This window comes from Solea solea, chromosome 18 (genome assembly GCF_958295425.1).
Source record: "Solea solea chromosome 18, fSolSol10.1, whole genome shotgun sequence".
Lineage (NCBI taxonomy): Eukaryota > Metazoa > Chordata > Actinopteri > Pleuronectiformes > Soleidae > Solea > Solea solea.
In genome coordinates this window covers 17,806,940-17,825,844 of record NC_081151.1, presented here as the reverse complement: position 1 = coordinate 17,825,844, position 18,905 = coordinate 17,806,940, and the positions used below count along the sequence as shown (strand labels likewise).

At 41.9% G+C, this 18,905-nt stretch overlaps 1 protein-coding gene across 2 annotated transcripts in view; it reads right to left on the bottom strand.

Annotated features, from left to right (window-relative positions):
* Positions 1–16,647, bottom strand: part of plekhh1 (pleckstrin homology domain containing, family H (with MyTH4 domain) member 1) — a 53,373-nt gene extending 36,726 nt beyond the window's left edge. The window contains exon 1 of one of the 2 annotated variants that reach the window (XM_058614758.1): positions 16,536–16,647. The gene's annotated coding sequence lies outside the window, so the exon portion shown is untranslated. Of the gene's footprint in view, positions 1–3,392; positions 3,643–16,535 lie in introns of those variants that run through there. The other variant, XM_058614757.1, reaches the window with a different exon arrangement.
* Positions 16,648–18,905: the final 2,258 nt, after the last annotated feature.

The window sequence follows — 18,905 nt, the reverse complement described above, 5'->3', positions numbered from 1 at the left end:
CAAGTTGGCTTCCCCAATTTTTGGCAGCCCCCCCCCCCCACACACACACACACACACCCCGCCCAACTCTCCCTTTTCTATTAAATACAAAGACTCCCATCAGATAGGACCGGAGTGTGTGTGTAAATCTGGGTCAGTCGCTGCGGATCCGTGTCAGCGTGGCAGATCTCTGTGTGTACGAAACGGAGACGGAGACGAACGATCCGAGAGCACGAGGAGTCAAGTACGGGTGTGTTAAATGTCGCTTTATCTGCTCCTCCGTGGCCTCGCGTGTTTAACAAAGACTCCCATCCGGTCGACCAGGCCTCACACTTTTTGTTTAAATGAGCTACCTCACTGTTTTGGTTCCATCTGACGACTACAGCTCGGACACGTGTCTATAAATACAGGACGGGACGCGCTACTGCGGCCCAACTTTTCTTAACCTTTGCCATGAGACAACAGAGAGGTTTTAAAAGTGTATAAATAACAGCGTTTGTTCTAGTTTTCATGGCTATCCTGGAATAATTCAGCCTCAAAGGGCAATTTTGACAGAGCAGTTACTCACATCGGACTTTTAAGACACGATGGAGGCCAATGCCTGCATTTTAAAATCCTGAATATATCTCCACTTAATCCCCAGCCTCCCGTTATATCTCCTTATCTTGTCTCACCGCTCCTCCTCCAACACTTCTCACTTTCCATCCTCCCTCTCCTCCTGCAGCACCTTTCCCACCCTCCTTCATTTCCCCCCTCCTCCTCCTCCTCCTCCTCGTGCTCCTGCTCCTCCTGTCTCTGCAAGTAAAACCTGCATCTCTGTCCCGGTGCAGGTTAATGACAGGCCTCAGCAAACTGACCACACTCATTATCAGTCCCAGCCTTAAACACAGGCCCTGACATTCCTCTGTGCTGAGGTGTAAACACCACCTCTGCAGCTCTCCTGTCCTGCACACAAACACTTTGGAGCGTTGACTCTCTGACACTGAGAGTGCATCAAGGATGAGCTGATTCAATACTCAGTGTCTGCATAGAAAATGAGAAAAATGTCCAATCCAGCATGATCTAAAAAGCCTAAATATTACACAAACTACTACACTAAGCACAGGCTTTAAAATGTAAATAAAAAAACAGAAATGGGCATTTGACTGAATCATATTGAGGGCTTTTTATTTTCCTTTTAATGGGAACAAAATAGCTACTTCATCAGCTACGTCATAAGTTGTGACGCAAGTTAGCAGCTTCGTCAGCTTCATCAGCTACTTCATCAGCTACGTCATGAGCTGTGATGCAATTTAGGAATGCACTCATCTGCTATGGCACAAAATAACAACTTCATAAGCTACGTCATGAGCTCCGTCATGAGTTGTGACGCAAGTTAGCAACTTCATCAGCTGTGATGCAATTTAGGTATGCGCTCATCTGCTATGGCATAAAATAACAACTTCATAAGCTACGTCATAAGCTGCGACACAAGTAAGCAACTTCATCGGCTGTAATGCAATTAAGGAATGTGATCATCTGCTATGGCATAAAATAACAACTTCATAAGCTACTTTATCAGCTACATCATAAGCTGTGACACAAGTTAGCAACTTCATCAGCTACCTCATAAGTTGTGACAAGAGTTAGCAACTTCATAAGCTATGTCATGAGTTATGTGTTGAGTTGTGACGCAAGTTAGCAACTTCATGAGCAACTTCATGAGCTAGAGTATGTCATGAGCTGTGACGCAAGTTAGCAACTTTATCAGCTGTGACACAAGTCAGCAACTTCTTCATTAACTTCATGAGCTACATCATGAGGTGTGACGCAAGTTAGCAACTTCATCAACTGTGACACAAGTTAGCAACTTCATCAACTGTGACGCAAGTTAGCAACTTCATCAACTGTGACGCAAGTTAGCAACTTCATGAGCTACGTCATGAGCTGTAACGCAAGTTAGTAACTTTATAAGCTACGTCATGAGCTGTGACGCAAGTTAGCAACATTATAAGCTACGTCATGAGCTGTGACGTAGCTGTGGGGGTGGAGTGGCTCAGTGGTTAAGACCCTACCTTGTGTACCAAAGACATCATGGTCGCAAGTTCGATTCCACCCCTGGCTAATTGTACTTGATCCATTGTAAGTCGCTTTGTATAAAAGCGTCTGCTAAATGACATGTAATGTGACGCAAGTTAGCACTTTATAAGCTACGTCTTGAGCTGTGACGCAAGTTAGCAATTTTATAAGCTACGTCATGAGCTGTGACGCAAGTTAGCAACTTTATAAGCTACGTCGTGAGCTGTGACGCACGTTAGCAACTTTATAAGCTACGTCGTGAGCTGTGACGCAAGTTAGCAACTTTATAAGCTACGTCATGAGCTGTGACGCAAGTTAGCAACTTCATGAGCTACGTCATGAGCTGTGACGCAAGTTAGCAACTTTATAAGCTACGTCATGAGCTGTGAGGCAAGTTAGCAACTTTATAAGCTACGTCATGAGCTGTGACGCAAGTTAGCAACTTTATAAGCTACGTCCTGAGCTGTGAGGCAAGTTAGCAACTTTATAAGCTACGTCATGAGCTGTGACACAAGTCAGCAAATTCATGAGCTACTTCAAGCTACATCATCAGCAACTTACTTCACGAGTTGCGCTGCAAGTCAGCTTCTTCATCAGCTGTAGCTCACACACCTGCATCCTTTTAGTGTTTTTCCTCAATTGTATTGTGTTGTGCTGATGAAGTCGTCATATTGAGTTTGATCTTGGGTGGCTTCTCAGTAGACGGTCACTTAACATTTCTGACACTATCAGAAAACAAAACTGTCGTTTGTGGCTCTGTCACACAAAGACACAAGACCACGATTAAAGAAATCGCCACGCACTTGAGACTGAAGCATTATGATTTAAAGTGGCTGATTATGACTCATTCACAGTTTTAGTTTAAAAGATGTAAAATAACTGTTTCACAATGACATCAATATTTAGAGATAGAAGAGAGAGGAGATGATGAGGAGGGGAAAAGGAGAAGTGATAGTGATATAGTGTGACACATCTTAGGTGTGTAAGAGTAAGTACACATGTATGTGCGACACAATTCTGCATTTTTATGATAGACTTCAAATATATATGGTTTTTAAATGTGTCAGACTTTCTCCATGGGAATGCACTTGCCAAGGTTGTGTCCAAAAAAAGGCCACGGCGAACAGGTGTGTGTGCCAGAAGCGCACGGCTGAGCAGAAGATAGTGTCAACCAGAAAACTGTAGGTCAGCAGAAAAACAAAACACACGGCATCTCTCCAAATACAAAGCTTGGCTACAGCTGCAGAGCCTGTGACCCGCGCTACCCCCTGACTCCTGCTTAATTATACCCTTTGTCGTGTGCGTAAAAACGCACACAGGGATGAACGCTAACGCGCCTTTAAGTCCGTTTTTACCTTGTGACTTTTGTTGCCTCTGTCCCACTCTTCTGTCTGCTTTCTCACGGACACTTTTCCGCCGGTAAATCGTCGCAGTTCAGCTCATAACTTCCTCCTCGCTCCGTCGACACTCACTCACTCACTCACTCCTCATTCATTTCCTTTTCCACAGATTTCCGCGTCTTGTGTTGCTGCGTGTCACCCCGCGTCCCCCCGCGCCGCTGTCCTCCCTTCGCCTTCCGTGCGTGGAGCGCAGACTTGACTGGAGTCCCAGTCCTCACTCACTCACTCACTCACTCACTCACCCTCAGCTCCATTCAATAGACTCATCCCATATTCCTTTAAAGGGCCCAGTGCAGGATCAGGTTTCCGCAGGAGTCAGGCCCCCTTATGTGCAGGAGCTGCTGCTCAGGATATTGCATTAAGGCTGCAGCGCTTGGGGTTTCCCTTCACGATGTAAACACAGTGAAGCGAGTGAAGGACAAAGAGTCTGTTTTATGCTCCAACCAAAACCAAGACATCAGAGAGATGCACCACAAAATAATGCCACTCACGTTGAATGAATTACACTCATATAAAAGAGGTAGATGTGAGGATTGAGATATAGTTTCATAAATAATTCTGAGAAGGACAAAAAGGTGCAGTTATCCATGATGTCCAACAAGGGACAGTAATTCTAAATTTAAAGGTCCAGTGTGGAATGAGTTTGGGGGTTTAATGGCAAACAGTGAGTATATTGTGTGTTTGTGAAAATGTTTGTATCAAATCATTTTTTTTTTTTTTTGGTGTCACCCACCACTGCCAAACCTACAGAAGAGGATTAGGGCCACACAGGAAAAACATATTTGAGTTCTGACTTTATACTCAGAATTTCTGACTCTAAACTCAGAATTTCTGAATTTAAACTCAGAATTCTGACTTTATTCTCAAAATTCTGACTTTAAATTCATAATTTCTGACTTTATTCTCAAAATGCTGAGTTTCTGACTTTAAACTCAGAATTCTGAGTTTCTGACTTTAAACTCAGAATTTCTGAATTTAGTCTCAGAATTCTGATTTATAAACTCAGAATTCTGACTTTATACTCAGAATTTCTGACTCAGAATCTCTGAATTTAAACTCAGAATTCTGACTTTATTCTCAAAATTCTGACTTTAAACTCAGAATATCTGACTTTATTCTTCAGATTCTGAGTTTCTGACTTTAAACTCAGAATTTCTGACTATTCTCAGAGTTTCTGACTTTATTCTCAGAATTCTGACTTTTAACTCCGAATTTCTGACTTTATTCTCAGAATTCTGACTTTAAACTCTGAATTTCTGACTTTATTCTCGGAATTTCTGACTTTATTCTCAGAATTTCTGACTTTATTCTCAGAATTCTGACTTTAAACTCAGAATTTCTGACTTTATTCTCAGAATTCTGACTTTAAACTCAGAATTTCTGACTTTAAACTCAGAATTTCTGACTTTAAACTCAGAATTATGACTTTAAACTCAGAATTCTGACTTTAAATTGCCTTAATTCTCTTCCGTACAACCCAATATCACGTACTATTTTGGTGCCTGCTCTGGCGAGGTTCAAGCAATACTAAAATGACCTTTGATTGGTCAGAGAGCGTCCTCACTGGAAGAGTCAAGAGTGCGACGTTCGACATAAGACACACTTTCACTCTCAATTTCCACTTGTTGCTGAAATGAAAAAAAAAATCCCACAGGTTCAACGTTTATCAGAGTAAAACAGACAGTGGGAAAAGTTCTGTTTGTGTATTAGTGATCTGGCGACCGCTCTCATACAGTGTTTTGAATTGGGATAGCAGGAACTGTCACTGTTGTTGTGATGTCCCAGAATCATTGTGTGCGAACACACACCTTCCACAAACACAGAGAAACTATTACATTATCACACGAGTCACCCCGAGACAGTCTGCACACCTTTAATTCAAAATCATGCCTTTAAAAGACCACCGTGAGTGACTGAGCACTGTTTAAGTCCGACATTTAGGTTTCAGGGAAGCTAATTACAGTATGTTTGTTTGCTGGCACGGATTGCAGGAATAGCTTTACTGGAATCAAAAGTTGTTAAACCGCCGCGTGGAGCTTTTGCAACGGCACAGAACCATTATCTGGGCAGTAAAAAGAATTGTGGGGGCATCATTTAGCAAAAGCCCGAGACCACACCGACATAGTACAAGCGCACTCGTGTCTCAAATCTCATTTCTGAAGTTGTGAGAGCCTCAGGAGGATCCACTCAAACGTCGGAAGCTTTAAATCCGTGGTTTAGCTAAGAAACAAATGAGCTCTACTCAGAGAAGCAATTACGTCTTTGTCTGGAGCATTTATTAACGCGTCCGAGCCGCAACTAAATAATCGACCCAATTCTCTCACTAAACACCAGGTCCTGTGTCATGCAGAGGAGCGGGAGAGTTCCACGTGTCTTTTTTTAGTTGGCGTGCTAATTTGACAAGCATGCAGCGGTGCGTGTGTGAGACGGTGACACGCCCAACCGACCAGAGTATAGTACAAATGCAGAGCGACTTGCCTGAAGACAGACACGCCATAAATCTAATAGACTTATAGCGGCTGCACAGCAACAGCACATGTTCACATCACAAATTCACTGTTTGTGGACTTCTGTCTTTAAATGTTCACAGCAGTTTTAGTGTCTTGCTCAAGGACACGTCGGCACGTAGACGAGCGGAGCCGGGAACCGAACCCACAACCTTTGAGTTGAAAGACGAGCGTAGATCCAAATACAGGTTCCGAACTTTCTTAAAACATTTGTCAACCTTGCAAAACTGAGGGTTTTATTCTCCACATGGACACAGAAATACAGAAATAAATAAATGTAGGCGAACAGAAATGAAGAAATAAATGTAAACCATTTATTTATTCCTGTATTTATCTTATATCTTTATGCATTTATTTTTTTTATTTATTCCTGTTTTCATTTATTCATTTATTTATTTATGCATTTATTCCTGTATTTATTTATGCATTCATTTAATTATTCCTGTATTTATTTATGCATTTAGTTCTTTTTTCTTATACATTTATTTATTCCTGTATTTATAGATTTATTTATATTTGCATTTATTTATTCCTGTATTTATTTATGCATTATTTTTTTTATTTATGCATTCACTTATTTATTCCTGTTTTTATTTATTCATTTATGCATTCATTTATTTATTCCTGTATTTATTTATGCATTCATTTATTTATTCCTGTATTTATTTGTGCATTTATTTATTTTTTCTTATACATTTATTTATTCCTGTATTTATTTATAGATTTATTTATATTTGCATTTATTTATTCCTGTATTTATTTATACATTTATTCATGCATTTATTTATTTATATAGTCATGTTTCGTCCTCCATACAGAAAGGCCCTCGTAAAACCAATCTTTCTATTTCTGTAACGCGCTCTCTAACACATTTGGGAGGAGAAGTGAAGGGAAACCAGAGTGATTTGAGTTTATCCTGAGAGGAACATGACTATTTGCACCCAATTTCACACAGTCCACGCAGTACAGTCGTTGTTGACATTTCATTAGAACCCACAAACCAAAAAGGTCTTCCAGTCTAAATTACAGTGGTGGTTTGACCGTCACTGTCATCCAGAGAGCTAACACTTTATATTACAGCAGTGGAACAACACAGTAGCAGGAGATTTTGTAATGGGGGGGGGAAATAATATTATGGAAATACTGGGAGGCTGAGTTTACAGGAGGATTTTGGTTTGCTATCACTGGCCAGGCTAAAGGCTGTGCCTTGTGTTGCACAATAAGTCAGTGCCTCATTGCTCTCAGTCAAAACAACTGGTGTCAGGTCTACATGGTTTACATGCCGAGTGTCGGCGCGGCTGCCAGTGCAGCACGGGGGGAGGCAGGAGGCAGTGGACGGAGAAGGAGCTTCAGGCCATGTGTTATCAAGGGTTTCCAGATTCATGTGCCTTCTTACAGCCATTTAACCTCCTATGTTGTGTGATGACCCCCCCCCCCCGAGTATGAGCGGGTCACCGAGCAGAGCGGGAAAACTGACCTCTGTCATTTACATTCAGATAAAAGGTAAATGTCTGGATTTATTTAGTGCTCTTCTGGTCTTGATGATCGCACGACGCTGCGTTACACTATAAAAAAACGCTGGAGGATATTTTTGTGTCATTTTATGTTGTACTTTTCAGCCAGTGATGACACATTCAAAACATATGTCAAAACGTGCATGTAAAATATAATAGTAATACAAACATGTTGGTCATACCTGTCCTTCGCACACCTCAAAGTAGTTCCAGTATTAGCTGAAAGTATTTTACCTTCAAAATAAACGCGTTAAAATCAAAAAGGTGCCCAATATTAGCATTTGTTTTTCTTTGAAATGAGATGAGCATATGTCATGCGCGACCCACAGACATCTCAAAGTGCCTTTATCAGCATACAAAAGAACTATCAATGCGATCACCGCCTCATCAGACGACTGTAGGGATTGACGTCGGCATCTTTGAGGGACAGTGAAAAGTGTTTCTTGTCATTTCTTCAGTTACTTGGAGCAGCCTGTTGCCAAGTGGAAAGGGAACTTGGCTTGTAACCGGAAGGTCGCCGGTTCAAGTCCCCACCAGGTCGAAAGGGCTTGGGTACCCCTGAGCAAGGTACCCAACCCCCATTGCTCCCCGGGCGCTACTCAATGTGGCAGCCCACTGCTCCTAATTCTAGGATTGGTCAAAATGCAGACAAAAATTTCCCTAAGGGGATTAATAAAGTATCAAAAAATTAAATTAAATTTCTGGTGAAACCACAGACTGGGCCACTAAGAAGTTAGTTATTTGAATAACCGCCATTTGAATAGACTTGGGGTAGAGTAATGTAGGGTACACATAGACTCACCGGTCACTTTATTAAGGTCATTGGGTGTAAGGAGACAGTATTGGAGTTACCGTTGCCTTTCTATTACTTTAAACCACCCTGGTCGTTCTCGCCCTGACCTCTGGCGTCTTTTTCTGTCTGGAGAGCTGTCACTCTTACTGCATATTTTCTCTCTTGGGACCATTCTCTGTCAACTCTAGCAAAGGGTAGTACATAAAAATCCCACTAAATCAGCAGTTTCTGAAATACTCAGACCAGCCCGCCTGGCTCCAACTACCATTCCACATTCAAAGTCGCCTTTCTTCTTCATTTCTGATGCTCAGTTCTGAACTCCGGTACATCGTCTTGATCATGACTTAAAGGAATTCTTCCCCGATTAGCATTTAGCTTTGTATTACTAGAATGTGGGGTAGTATTTTTGAAAAAATTCTGCTTCCCAGCCTCAGTTTTCCCCGAGTCGAGAAATATCTTCATTCTTTTCTTTGTTACTTGCCCACCAGTGACGCTAATTCCACACTTTTTAGACCCACTCGACCTCATTCCCAGAATGTAAACAGTGTCCGCCGTCTTTGCTAACAGTTACGCTAACAGGACCAAGTGTCACTGGTGGGCACGTAACAAAGAAAAGAATGAAGATATTTCTCGACTCAGGGGAAACTGAGGTTGGGAAGCACAATTTTTCAAAAATATTACCCCTATTCTAGTAATACAAAGCTAAATGCTAATCGGTGAAGTATTCCTTTAAAGGTGGAGTGGGAGATAATCTTCTGGAGCCTTTTTTTATTACTGTATGGCTTAAAATCCTCCCGATTGTAACCAATTAAGTAGAGCTGAAACGATTAATCGATTAATCGATTATTAATCGATTACTTAATTCATCGACAACTATTTTGATAATCGATTAATCGGTTTGAAGCTTTTTTCATGATTAAAACAAGATTTCTGATTGTTTAAGCTTCTTAAATATGGATATTTTCTTAATTTCTTTGCTCTGGATAACAAATGAATCATTAAAAGTCAATCATTTTGGTTTGTGGACAAAACAAGACATTTGAGAACGTCATCATTCCCAGGTTTGACAAAACACCGATCAACATTTTTTATGGTTTTCTGCTATTTTATGGACCAAACGATTCATCGATTAATCTAGAAAATAACCGACAGATTAATCGATTATGAAAATAATCGTTAGTTGCAGCTCTACAATTAAGTAATGCATTTTCACAAAAAACTTGCCGTCATCGGAATGTGGCGAAATTTACCAACGCTTTTTCCAGGATCTCCAACCCTACCTTGAACAAGCAGCAGAGCAGTGTACCTAATAATGTGGCCAATTAGTAGTCTTAAACAGAACCATAGCTGCGCCGCTGTGTTGCTGTGTTGCTGTGTTGCGCCCTCCCTCTTGTTGTAAATACTCCGCAACACACCATGTCCACCAGTGGAAATGTCACCTCGAGGCACCATTTCCTGCCGGCTAAGTAGCGTTTTTCTAAATACTGCCGTTTCCAGATGTATCAGTAAATGAGTGAGCTCTTTTGATTATAGTCAAATTACAGTACAAGTTCTTGACAAGTTTTCAGATTTACGCCTTCGGTTGGAACACATGTCCTTGGGGCTGTGCGCCACAGACAGGCCCGGGGAAGCTGTAAAGTCTTTTGGTTTGGGTTCTTTTTATAGAATTTGTGGACAGAAACAAACATAAAGAGGAGAATGTGTTGCTTAATCCTCTAATTGCTCTTTACTGTTTGCTGTAAATTATGTCAATATGCGTGTTTACAGAATTCCTGCCTTCTAGAATATTGCATGACATGATAGGATTAAGTTTTAGGTGCGGCGGGGGGGGATTGTGGTTGTGGCAAATCAAAAGTCTTGTAGGTTCATCCCAAGTATCTGCGACTGCTTTCTGCAACGGCATCAAACCTTAGCTTTAGGGCCTAAATCCAGATGTGTAGATTCGTAACGTACAGACTGTACCATCCGGTGTTGGTCTGACTGAGGAATCAGGGATTTCTGTACCGACTAGATGAAAGAACCGTCCGTCGTTCCTCTTTCTTTGTTGGCGAACGGGAAACAGAATCATGGAGAGCGCTAACGCAAGGTTTCACGAGCCACAGCTCAACCAGGATTCAAGTCCAGGTCCAAAAACTCAGAATCATGCATTCGTCCAAAGCTTCTTACTCCTGTTTCCTCGCGTTGACTCTTATTTTGCAATTTTATTTTATAAAAGAACCACTCCCACGACATAAATAAAGATGTTTCCTACCAACACATGGATAGATGTTGTTATTAGGGCCATTTTTCTTGCCCATCGCAGCAGCGCTGACGCAGAGAGCTTGCCCCCCCCCCGTTCTCTCACATGTTGACTGGTTATTTAACTACTGGGGATTTTGTTAGGCTAACAAATAGGTCTCCCTTTCCTTCTCTGATGTCTTTCGAGCTTTTTTATTGCCATTTGGCCAGCCGTGCTGGAACCACAGAGGGAGTGGAGCACGATGGAAACTTCATATAAAAAGAAAATCAACCAAACGCGGTTTAACGTTGCGCGAGAGCGGACAGCACCGTGGATAAACGACGTAAAGGATAGTGCGGAGGAGGTGATGGACATACATTAGGAGTTTCATTTTTATCTCCTCTGTGATAGCAAGACCATTAACTCCTTTCCCTTCTGCCTCTCTCTCCTCTCCATTCCTCTGCACTTCCTCTCGCTCTGTGTGTGGTCTGCTTAATGAGCTGCTTTCAGGTTTACAAAGGCTAGTGTTGCAGGTAGAGGTCATCTCTTACTTCTGGCCACTGCTGTGAAAGGAAATAGTGGAAATCCGTGCCAGATTCTACAATAATTTAAGTAAGTTTACAAAAACCAGCAACAGGAACACTTTTGGATCGAGAATTAAGACCAGATTCACCTGCTGTAGGATTGTTCAGTCCAGTCCCGATCTGGCTATTTCGACAATCGTGGGTGCTTCTGATTTTAGGCTGATTTGAACGGATTATCTGGCTGAATTATCCTGCAGCGGAAGGGATTAAGAGGCGCGATTCTGTGTGGGTGCCTTTTAAAATAAGATTTTATGCCTTGAGCTCAATCAACCAATCATGTCATGAGCTCGGGGTCGTCTTCCTGATTCTCAGCATCCCCATTCTAACCCCCAACTTTATTTACATCAATGTCAAAACAGGGAGTTTACACCAAAAATACTTGAACATCACGTGACTTTTCTCTGCAGCTCCCGACAATACAACTTTGTTTAAGCGTCACTCAAAGTCTCTCCTGATTGAAATAGTGTTTTCCAGATGTTTCTTCTCCTCAGTGACACGGGAGTAAGTGGCAGAACACACGTCGCATTTCAGAATAAAAGCATATGCGGATTGTTTTGCTCTCTGTGACTTTCATAAACTTCTATAAACCCCTTTTTCTCATGCAGAAACACCCGGTGTGTTTAATATCTCCGTTTTAGTCTCTACCAACTACTGATGGACATATTTGTCCAAAAACACAACAGCAAACAAAGGGTTTGACAGTAAAACAACACTCTTCAAATCACTATAAAGCTCTGTATAAAGCTAAATATTGATCACAGCCACTTCAAGGTGAAACTTAAGCCTGTAGTTTGGATAAGTCACTCAAATATAATATAGTAACAACATTAAAACACTCGGTAATCCTCGAGCCGTGCTGTGTGTGGATTTCAAACCCACGTGATGTCGTGTGCATACGAGCGATAACACCGGGGTTTTCCTAGACATTAAAGCTGTGGTTTGGGGATCGTATGGCGCTCACCAGCGGCGATTGGAAAATATGTCCAGTGAACGTGAGGTAGTGAACCGTGCCTGGAGGAGGCAGACGCTGCGAGAGAGTGTGGTCAGACACTGATCCTTAAATCACAGGTCCACGGAGTGATGACTGTTTAGCCGCTGGATAATAACACTCATTTCATAGAGCTGCACGTACAACCGCATGCACGTGTGTGTCTCCACAGACACAAGTAGGTCCATACTGTGTGTGTGTGTACAATCAGCATGCGACTGAAGCCTATGGTCACGCTTTTGCAGGGATTCACCACAGGTAAACCCAGCCCAGAGGGTTCACAATGGGCCGGAGCACTAATCAGAGCCGGTCCACAAACCGCAATTGTTGAAAATAGCTTTTCCGAGTCGCGTTTGCTTCCTGCGGTCACACATCGACAGCTGGAGTCGAGAAGGATTTGACTCCGACATGCCTCCAATGTCATATCTGATACTGTTAAAGCACTTTGCCCTCAGTGGATTATACGGCTGGGAATTTATCCCTTTATGAAAAACATACATTTGGTGGAGTTTGGTGTCTCGATGACGGACGGTTAGATGGAGAAAGGGTTTGACCTTCTGACCTCGCAGTTACCACCAGGAAATCACACGGCACATTGTGAGTTTGGCCCACTCTGTGCATAGCTAACATAAAGAGAGGTAAATAAATGAGATGGATGTCGCCAACATTGTCTGTTTATATTCTAAAATCACGTCAAATCATGCTAGTTTCCCAAATCCCTGAAATCTTATCGAGTAATTAAGCCCTACAAGGAAGAGGGTGACAGGGGCCTTTACCTCATCCAGCCAACAGGGGGCAATCAAGATGTCTTGGCTTCACTTTGAAGTCGTTTTTACTTCGTACATCTTAATACGCAGGCGATGATACAGACATAAGAAATGAATAGCGCTCCTCTATTATACGGTTTGAGTACGACTCGGCTCGACTCGCCTCGACTCGACTCTTTTGCTTTTCTATTGACGATAGTACTCTTTAGTAACTGCTCTGGCGAAGGTTCCGCGCGAGCTGAGGCGATCCCAAAATGAACAGAACTGAACAGATCACCAGTCCATCACAGGGATGCATACAGAGGGATGCAACAAGTCGAGAATGTCACGCGCGACGGAACATCATGGACACATGAATAAACACACATGGAGTCTGAGTTGACTGTCTAGAGCTAGACTATATCTCTGAGTGCTATCGGATGCTGAAACATGTTTTCTTTGTCAAAATGTCATAAAAAAAAAAAAAAAAAAAGAGGAAACGAAATGTATGATGATAATGGGGGCGGGACTAGTTAAGCTTTGCTTCTCCCGCATTCCCTTTCGGTTATGTATATTGTGTGAACTGCACTGTTATGTGATGAGTGATCTAAATGTCATGACCGAAATAAATAAATAAATAATAAAAAGAGACAAATAACCACCAACTCTCAAACTCAATCTAGTGTCCAATTGACCTAATCCCCATAGTGCTAACCTAGACCTGTACAATAGAAGTGTAGCCTAACCCTAAACCCTACACTTCTAAAGTGTCATCTTTTCTCTCTCTTTTTAAAGCAGTTATATGCACGAGTGTGCAATGAACCCTAGGATATACAGTGCTGGGCGAGGTCCAATTTTTGGTGGTTGCATTCGTTGGCCGCATAGCCCACTGGAACGCAATCGACCTTCAAGACTCCCTGGATTTGATCATGGTCTGTTTTCATCCACTCTGTATAATGTCAAACTGATCCTTTAAAAGGTCCAAAAATAAAAACTGCAAATGATCGAAATTTGGACATAAAATGACCAAATTAGAGCAGCTATACTAACTCAGCGCCACATTTCCCAACTGTCAAACTCCATCTTTAACATTGGGAGGCATTAACAGGAGATGAGGTCACCGTTTGACTCACAATAAGGTCGACTGGAGTCTGAAGTGTCACCGCCGTGCGATGACATCATCAGATCCTACTCTCACTGGGTCTCTTCACTGATGTTTGCAGGCTGTCAAAACACAGGGAGTGGGAAAACGTCCACTCGCACACATCAGCGGGATCTGGATCCACAGACAAAACAGTCGACACCAAGGACAAGACAAGATCTGTCCTCGCACAATGCACTCGCTGTTTACCCCCTGGGAGATTCTCGATCTGAGTGAGAAGAAGTGAAAGGAGTCCGGGAGGAAGACGGGGCGAGAGATCGACGGATAGAACATGTGAGTTCCGCCAAGAGGGTGGAGGTAGAAAAGGCGGCGTGTTTGACAAACAGGAGGATGAGGCAATGTCACATGATCCTTATACAGATTGGGAGCGGTGAAACGCTCGAGGACAACGGGAGAGTATGAGAGCATGAAATGGAGAGAACTGTGACTCTCCGGCCTGGAGGCAGCGCTCCTCTGGGGAGGCTTTTTGGCCGAGTTCCTGACCTGCGATGAGCCACAGTGTCAGCGGCTGCGGAGTGAAAGTGTTTGTGCATGCAGAGGCGATAAGATCCAGCGCTGATAAGCGGCTCATTTGGGACTCTGGGAGGTTTTGCTCCGAGTAAAAGTACTCATAAAACGGATACTAAAGTTTTCTGTGTACTTGTACTTTTTAGAGTCATTCTTAAAATTTGTAATTGTACTTTCACTGTTTCAAAGTAGGTTCTTATAATAATTTACGCACCAGAAACTGTCAGTGAAGGATGAGGACAGGTGAGTTAGCACTAATTGAGTTATCCCTGATTGAGTGACACGTGTGACCTTTGACCTATTTTGACTGAAAAATGATGTGTTCACATATTTGATGTTGTCAGCCCTTTCAGTAACTTTTACTAAATAAACTTAAACAAGCTACTTTTTTTATTTTTTATTTTTTATTTAACTTGAGTACATTTTTAGACCAGTACTTGTACTTGTACTTAAGTAAAATTGTATCTTAATAGTGGTACTTTTTACTTTTACTCTTTCTACCTGTGTACAATACACCCAGTACAACAATGTATAAATATTTATGCCATTATGCCATTATGCCTATTTGTGGCATTTTCCACTTTTCTTGAAAGTTATTATTTTATTTTATATATATATTTATATATATATATATATATATTAATTTTATATATATATATATATATTTTATATATATATATACATATATATATATATATATATATATATATTATATATATATATATAAATATTATTTTTATTTCATTATTATTATTATTATTATTATTATTATAATATATTTAAAACGTGTAACTGACCCCAACTGGACACTGCTGAAGTCGTACCACCAGGAAACCCTGATAAAATATGTTGTATATTACACGTTTATAAGTGTTTATAAGTTATAAGTTTATAACTACAGCGTATGTTTAACAGTGAACGCATGAAATGGTGAATCCATCAGCTGCTGGCGCTGAGTGAGCGGGCGAGTGGACAGAGACGGTGCGAGGCCCACACAGAGCCTCGACGCACAAATCACAAACGTGCGTCCCCCCCACTGCCGCGTGAATCCACCTGTTGAGAGTGTGATGTGTGTGGGGCTTAGCACCTCCTCGTCCTTGTTTTCTAACACTGAAAATGACCCTAATCCCATATGCAAACACACACTCGCCCCGCAGATGACGTAAGGACTGCGGAGAGCGTCGTCGTTACCAGACCGGACCTTCATCCGCTGTTGACGGAGCAGAAAACGGCACAAAATGACCTCCTGTAGTGAAACTGGATGCCACATCCTCACAAGCAGACATTTATGGAGCCATAAATCCGCTGGGTCAGTCAGCGCTGAGAGGTGTTTGTTGTCGGTCATGTGACACGAGGAAGAGGAGACACTGAGGGCGTCTTTGTGTAAACACATACCAAACGGGCTTTGTTGTTGAAAGAGACCCACCAGAGGTCCACACAGGACTTCAAGGGACAAGGAGCAGGATAGAGAGAGCAATGACAAGCGTGTAAACCTATACCTGCCACACACACACACACATGCAGCACAGCAGACCTACAAAAGACTAATGTTCAGAGTAACCGTACACCAGGGATTCAAAGAAACGGCTAATTTGTCACATCGACCTCTCATATAAAGTAAAGTAGTATTTTTTCTCGAGGGTTATGTCTGAGAAAACGAAACTTTTGAACTCAAAAGCAAAAGTTACTATAGCTTGAATATATGCTGCACCACATTTAACAACTTATTTTAACCATAAAAGGACCAGACAATGTCCTGTAACTAAGTGCTTTTGCCCACTTTTCCAGAATAACTTCCAATATCTGGCAGCTACAATTTACTGCATATTAAAATACTACTTTAACAGAAACAACAAGGTTTATTCAGAAAAACGCAACTGTTGAACTTGAATTTGAATCAAATTTTCTTTTTTGTGTGCAAAAACAGGCCAAAAAATACAGATACTGGTGTTTGTCAGCGATATGCTTGGTTTCTGAAGGGTTAAAGGGGTTTTTGCACCACAGGTAAAATGAATCGTCCAGATTCGGTCTGGAATTTTAAAGGTCGTGGAATGTTTCTGACCCGTGCATCCTACTCACCAGTAGCGAACACACAGAAGCCGGGTATAGAAGCAGTGGGCAGCACCTTTCTGCGCTCGGGGGGAGCACTGAAGGATGTCTTGCTCAGGGGCACTCCAGTGCTTGGCCCTTCCCAGGATTTGAATCCAGTCACAAGCCCAATTCCTTTCCTCCTGGCCATGGTATGCCCTGGGGGTGGAAGATGGAAGTCAGAGGAACTCTTAGAAAAGTTCATAAAAGCAGTGGACAACTCACATCGCTGTGATTAAATAGCATGATTTATTCATTTATGCAGACTGGGATTAGGATTAGTGTTGGGGTTAAGGTAAGTGGAGAATTTATCTCTGGCTGGCTCCAGTTTTCCACGTGACCCTAAACGGATACGTAGCATGGATGAGCGGCTGAATGGATGGACGGATGAACAGAAGAAATGCTCTCGGATTGACAACTTTAAAATCGTATAATACAGTAATTTTGTGATGAGTATGTGTTATTTAGTTTTAAGAGCGGGTTTGCTTGTATTTATTTTTTGTCAATGCTTAGTTTTAGTTTGGTTTTTATTAGTTTTAGTTTTTTTTTGTAAGGTTTCAGTTAGTTATTGCTTTTTAAATTTCGGTTTTAAAATCGGTTTTGCTTTTCCGTTATTTCATTACCTATAATAACCTTGGTTAAACTTTCAAATGGCCATAAATGTGTTACATTCTTGCTCAAAACTGTAATCTTTGTATCCCGACGGTCTTGCTTCCTTTTCCTCTAAGTCCTGCCAAGGAACCTTGGCCAAGGTGGTTTCTTTCATTTAATCCAGCTCAAAGGACCGTATTAGGGACGTTTTTAATAAGGGGATTTGGATCAGGTTAAACTGAAACTCTGGACTGAATCTTTGTAATCTGATCAACCTTGTGTCCTCTTCCAGTGGGAGAGAAGGGGACCAGGGAGGTGTGAGATATACTGTAAGAACCAGGACTGGTGAGGTAGACCCAGAACGACACTAATACACATTTCACTTCTTCCCCCCCCTTGAGCTTTTTTTCTTCCTGGAAAGATCAGATGTCGGCTGCTTTCATCTCAGCGAGCGGCGAGCTGATGTCATCTCCATATCGTCAATGACTCTGACAGCGTTTGGTCACGTAGACGAAAAAGAAGAACCAGATTTGGACGTGAGGAGCGACTGCAGATGCGGTGATGGGAGGGGGGGGGAGGACAAATGAGACGCTGTAAGGGGGAGACGGGTGAGAAGACATGAAGGCAGGGAAACAGCAGCTTTAATGGAGTGAGTGAAAACAGAGGGCGTAGGTTAGAGAAGGGTAGAGTGATGGTTTTAGCAGACAGCAGAGGAGAGAGGAGAGGGAAAAACAGCACTCAAGTCTGCAAGCATGGTTTCGCCTGCTTGTGTGGCATCATGTCTGTGGACAACTATAGTAAAAATGACAGATGGAAAAGAGAGACAGAACGGGACGAGGGAAGAGGAATAAAGGAAAGAAGGAAAGAAGGGAAAAGAGTGAGTAGGAGAGGGGGAAAGAGGCAGGAGAGGTTCAGATTATTTGGAGCTGAAGAACTTCTCGCCAACTGATACATTCAGTGATGCTGCCCTCTGCTGGACAGTCTCAGCAACTGACATCCACGAACATGCAGTTCTGGTTTTTCACCACAAGAGACCGCCATGACTGCAGCCTCACTTGCTCACACAAGTTGTCCTCAGAGGAAAGTCACGACCGGGGCTGATTTTGATTATAAAACAACCAAGTGGCCTCAATAAATCTCTGCTGCTTTCTATTCTGCGTTCAAATATGTAAAATGCCCATTTTCCTGGCCGGAAGGAAGAGAAAAAAAAACCAACCCAAAAATAACAACACTGTCTGTAATTTACAAATACAAGATGAAAGGGAATGTGGCAGGTCACAATTACAACAGCTCAGCAACACTTCACAAAACAGAGAATAAAAGTTGTTTTTGGTGTCAATGTGGAGTCGAGTGTGTTGACACTGTGGGGAACTTGAGCAGCTTTGATGCAGGTTTGCTTGGTTTTGAGTTTTTAATCTGAAATATATGTGAAAATATGGACTTCACATCAGGGGGTCTCAACCTGCGGCCCGCGGGCCACATAAGGCCCTCCGAACCGTTAATATCAAGTTATAGTGTAATGAATTATTCCTCTTTGATGTTTTTTACAGAATAGATTCATTTTGCATCATAAATACATTTTAATTGTGAACTACACATAGTATATATATACAGTGATGGGAGTAACGGCGTTAGAAATAAACAATGTTACTAACGGCGTTACTTCTTTCAGTAACGAGTCATAATTCAAAAGTCAAAAGTCTAATTAATTACTGTTTCAATCACGATAATGCCGTTACCGTTAATGCCAAAAAATGGCACCAAAATTCT